The following is a 6,000-nucleotide window of genomic DNA, read 5'->3' on the forward strand; positions in this document are numbered from 1 at the left end:
AGGTTGATATTACTTTGAAATCAAGATGTAAACAAAGTTATACTTGCACAAGTTTACCCAGGATAGGCTTCAGTGTGTTTGAAATGGGAGTGTTACAGTCCGGGCACTAAAGACAATGAGACTCTTATCTCCAATTAATCACCAGAAAACCAGAAGTGGCGCTGTGGCTCAAGGGGCAGGGCTAGCCTTGAGCTGAAAAGCTTAGGGACAGGGCCCAACCCCAGAATTCAAGCCTCAGGACTGACAAAAAATATGAATGAAATGGGAGTTATTCTGGTTGAACCAATGTTAGATGAGAATTTTGAATGTCTAAATATTGAAGCTTTCTTAGAACTTCAATACTAACTTTGCTCTATGACATGGTAATGCTATTCTGGATCTTATTTATTTATTTATTTATTTATTTTATTTAGCCAGTCCTGGGCTTGAGTTCAGAGGCCTGAGCACTGTCCTTGGACTTTCTCAAGGCTAGAGCTCTACCACTTGAGCCTCAGCACCACTTCCGGCTTTTTTCTATGTATATGGTACCGAGGAATCGAACCTGGTTCTTTGTGCATGCTAGGCAAGCACTCTACCACTAGGCCAAACTCCTGGCCCCTGGATCATTTTTCTCATCTAAAGTTACAATGGTCTCATCTAAAGTTACAAAAGTCCTTTGGGAAAGGCATTTCTAAGGGCCCCTTTAATCTGGTCCAGAAAGAAACAGCTGGAGGCTCCTTGGGCCAGTTGGATCATTTCTCCCAAGCGTGGCACAATTCTAAGCCCAACCCATGGCTGGGTCACTGGGATGTTCCCTTCATAGCAGCTTCCAGGACCTGAAGACAACACAATAACATAATAACACTTTTCTGTAATTTTAGCAGGGCTTCACTTGAAAAACTACCAAAAATATGACCATATGCCATCTCATAGGAATGGCATTATAGAAATCATTAAGGTTCTCAAAACACTGGTTTATAAAAAAAAGTTTCACTGGTTCTCTTTGAAATGAGAAAAATTAAAGGACAACATAGCTAGCTAGTAAGATAATTGCATTTATTAAATTTTAAAGAGCCCTTCTTTATACTGAATTTTGCATTTCTTGCATAAGAATTAAAATATTCTATTATAATGATTGCAAATACTCTACTTTCCAAACCCCATTTGGTAAAACAAAAACAAAAACAAAAAAACTACTTTAGAATCGTTATTCTGTTCTTTTCCTGAGCTACACTGAATCTAGGTAAACATATGTGTGCTGTCTTCTCAACTACATTAGGAATCCTGGAGGACTCTTGCTTCATGCATTTTTTACTATTCTCCAATTTGCCAACAGTTTTTGATATTTTGAATGTGTTAGCTCCTCAAAAAATGCTTGTTTTAGTGACTACAGAGTAACCTTCAGTCTTTTTTTTTTTTTGTTGATTGTGGGGCTCGAACTCTGGGACTGAGCACTGTCCCTGAACTCTTCAGTTCGAAGCTAGCCTTCTATCACTTGAGCCACGGAGCCACTTCCGGTTTTCTGGTGGTTAATTGGAGATAAGAGTCTCATGGACTTTTGTGCCTGGGGCAGGCTTTGAACTATGACTCTCAGCTCCTGAGTAGCTTGGATTACAGGTGTGAGCCACTGGCACCCAAATTAACCTTCACTCTTAATGAAGACATCTCCAAGGGAAATAGCAAGCAACCTATTTTTCGTGATGAAAATAAATTTTGAGTTTTGAAGAAAAATGAGAGGAGATTTTGATTACTATTTTAGGCACTCTACTGAATGCTTCACTTCTTACAACAAAGGAAGTATTATTCTGTAGGTACAGAAAACAACACCCACAGAGGCCCAAGATGGTATCAATTTAATGATACATCACAGTATTTCAAATTTGTGATGACTAACCTTAACTGTAAACTTGGTTGGACTGATAAATACTTAGGAGATTAGTGTAGTATGGCTTTGGATGTGTCTGTCTGTAAGGATGGTTCCAGAAAGGATCTACAAAGGAGCAAAGACCAATTCCGAATGTAAACGCCACGGTGGAATGAAATGAGGAGCAGGAAGAAATCTGCTTGCTCAGATTCTCTCTCTCTCTCTCTCTCTCTCTCTCTCTCTCTCTCTCTCTCTCTCTCTCTCTCTCTCTCTCTCTCTCTCTCTCTCTCTCTCTCTCTCTCTCTCCCTCTCTCTCTCTCTCTCCTGTCTGCCTCTCTTCTCTTTCCCTCTCTTGCTCTCCTCTCCCCTCTTCTCTCCTTCCACCTCTCACTTCTTCCTGGCTGCATCCTCTGCATCCTCACTTTCCTGAGATGAGCATCCTCTTCCACCCATGCATCTTTCCACCATGACACCAGCCTGCCTCATTTCAGGCCCCAGAAACAGAGCCAGCCAAGGTTAGTCTTAAGCCTCTCAAGCTGTGAGCTCTACTACTGAAATATATATCTCACTAAACACACAAACACACACACACACACACACTTATAAACCCACATATCTTTTAAAGATGTAGTATCTAAAATATATAAAGAAATGTGTAGCTAAACAACAAAAGATGGCATTAAATAATTAAAAAATTGGAAAGGGTTTTGAAGAGACTATGTTCCGAAGAAGTTATTCAGATGACCAATAAGCACATGGAAAGATATTCAACATCCTTAGTTTTTAGGAAATGGAAATCGAGACTACAGTGAGATACTGCCTTACACCATTAAAATGGTAATAATAATAATGAAAATAATGTTTCCAAGGATGTAGAGAAATGGAAATCCTCATACAATATAGTAGAAATGTAAAATGATGCTGTCATTTCTTTGATGAAGTGTTTAATGATTCTTACCCAATCATGTATCAATCATACTATGATAACATATCTGAGAACTCAACCTAACCAAGGACATGAAGACTTTCTCCTAAACTTTCTTCTAAAACTTTATAGTTTAATGTTTTACATTTAGATCTTTGATTCACTTTGGTTTAATATTTATTTATATGACAAGAATGATTTAATTACAATAAAAAATATGTGAAAAAAAGACAGGAATAAGGCCTGTATTTTTCTTTTCTTTTGGGAAGTGAAGGTTCAACTTAATTTTTTTTTTAAATTTTTGTGCTATTTTGATGGCTTCCACTCAAGCTTCCACTAGCTTGCTTGCTAAGGGGGTGCTGTACCATTTGAGCCAAATATCTAGCCCAGCCCTAATTGAACATTGAACCTTTTGGACAATAATTATCTGCCTTGGATGGCTTCAAACCACAATTCTCTGATCTCAGACTCTTGACTAGCTAGGATTTCAGGTGGGAGAAACCAATTCACAGTTCATTTGTTTTTTACAGCACCTATTGAAAATATTGTATTTTCCCTGGTAAATTGATTTTTCACTTTAGTCTAAAATCAGTTGACAATATCCACAATTTAGGATTGTATTAAGTCATCTTTAAAAAATAACATTCCTGGCCAGGAGTTTGCCTAGTGGTTAAAGTGCTTGCCTAGCATGCACGAAGACCGGGGTTCGATTCCTTGGTACCACATACATAGAAAAAAGCCGGAAGTGGTACTGAGGCTCAAGTGGTAGAGCTCTAGCCTTGAGAAAGTCCAAGGACAGTGCTCAGGCCCTGTGCCCAAGCCCAGCACTGGCCAAAAATAATAATAATAATAATAATAATAATAACATTCCTCAATAAATAAACTCATATCAGTCTCCTTACTGTGGGAATTTTTTCATGAATGGTTATGTACAAGAGGAATAAATAGGAGGATGTCAGTTAAGACTGACAAAAACACATAACCCTATGAAAAAATAATTAAAACAAAAAGGCCTGAGGGCATGCTCAAGTTGTGGATTTCCTGCCTACAAAGCATGAGCCCCTGAGTTCAAAATCCCCAAATTGTCAAAAATGAATAATAATATCTACAACAATAACAACAATCATTGATATCATCAAGAGTAAATAACTCATCTGAAGTCATGCAACACAATGAGGAAATGATTACCATTATCCACATATCCTGGCTTGCTCTTAACTTGTGTGCTCCTCTTGGCCACTTTACAGAGTTATGTTTGGTGTGGCTCTACTTTTAGGGGTACAGGGGTTGGTGCCCACCTACTATTCTTTGCCAGAAATATCAAGGACAATTCAAAGTGCAAACTAGGACCTAGAACCCCCCACCAAAATGTATTTAATTCAAGAAAATTACCAACAAGCAAAGAAGGCATTAGTTTTTGAACTCAATTCATATTCACTCTACAGAAGTGGCACTTTTTTTAATTTACTCACTATCATCTGGGGTCCTAGTTGTTTGTCTTCTATTAAGTCAGATTCTCCAAGTGTATGGAATAACATGTACAATGTTAACATATTCTTTAAAGTACTGAGATCTGAACTTAGAGTATCATGCTTGCCTGATTGGTAATCTACCATTTAAACCATGTCTCCATCCCAGATTTTTGAAAATTATTTTGTAGATGAGAGTTTCACGGACTTTTCTACCCAGGCTGACTTTGAAACATGATTCTCCAGAGCTAATCTACCAAGTAGAATACCGATGTGCGCTGCTAGTGCCTTGCCATGACAAATATCAAATTGCATTTTATCTTACCTTTTTTTTTTTGCCAGTCCTGGGGCCTGAACTCAGGGCCTGAGAACTGTCCTTGGACTTTCTCAAGGCTAGCGCTCTACCACTTGAGCCACAGCACCACTTCCAGTTTTTCTATGTATGTGATACCAAGGAATTGAACCCAGGTCTTTGCATATGCTAGGCAAGCACTCTAGGCCAAACTCCCAGCCCTTTATCTTATCTTTTAAGGTAATTAAAAAAAATATTATCTTACCAGTTAGAAACAGATATTTCTATTCTAATAGGCAGTGGTTCACACCTATAATCCTAGCTACTCAGAAAGCTGAGATCTGAGGATCAAGGTTCAAAGCCAGCCCAGGCACAAAAGGACCTCAGACTCTTATCTCCAATTGACCTCTAGAAAACAGGAAGAGGGGCTTGGCTCAAGGGTAGGAAGGCAGCCTTGAGTGAAGAGCTCAGGGACAGCACCCAGGCCCTGGGGTAGGGTGGTAACCTTGAGCTGAAGCGCCCAGGCTGAGTTCAAGCACCACAACCCACACAAAAAAAAATAGACATGAATTAAAATCTCTGGACATTTGTTAAATTATTCGCTATTATTTAGGCTTTGAAAGCATGACATTTACCTGAGCAAAGCCTTTGCCAAGTCAATCGAATCTTTCCTGGTCGTCATATCCTGGAGGCTTTGATATTCGTCTTGCAAAATGGCCCACTTACACAAAAATTGGCTAAAGCTTTCTCACTCGTCTGACAAAGCTGCTCTGGGGTGAGTAGGATCACCTCTTTGGTTTTGGCAATCATTGTTCTCTCCCTCCTGAATTCTTTTCTTTCCCTAAATGGGTCTAGCAGTCTAGACTTAACATGTCTCTTTAGTCTTCTCCCATGTCCAACTCAATCCGTCCTACCTCAGACTATCTCAGTCTCCATTAATTCTCATTCTCCCTTGCCCCATTTCCATAGGAAAATTTCTTTCATTGATGGTATTCATTTTCTCTATAAACTAATGAACTGAACTTTTGTTTGCTGCTATATTCACATAGAACCTAGCAATCCACTATCACGGAGTAATCAATACTCATGTGTTATAAAAGAATCAAGGAGACCACTTCAAGTCTGCAATAAACAAAAGGCATCTTTGATGCAATTTTCTAACACAAGAAGGAAACCCATGTTTTCTATTTCTTAGGTTTTTTCATTAAATTAACATTGAGCCTCTCTTACTTATTTAAGATGCAGTACTTACTACAGGATCTTTTGAAATTATGCCAATCTGTTTATTTTTAATGATATTTTATTATCTTTAAGTAGTTGTACAAAGGAGTTAACATTTAACAAATCAGTTTATAAGTACAATATGTCTTGGTCAGTGTCATCCCTGTCATCATTCTCCCCATTTCTTCATTTTATGTTAAAGAAAGAAAATAAATATTATAAAAAAGTTAATACTATTTGTTTTCCCATT

The sequence above is a fragment of the Megascapheus bottae genome, chromosome 4 (assembly GCF_031878675.1).
Source record: "Megascapheus bottae isolate mThoBot1 chromosome 4, mThoBot2.hap1, whole genome shotgun sequence".
NCBI classification, from domain to species: domain Eukaryota; kingdom Metazoa; phylum Chordata; class Mammalia; order Rodentia; family Geomyidae; genus Megascapheus; species Megascapheus bottae.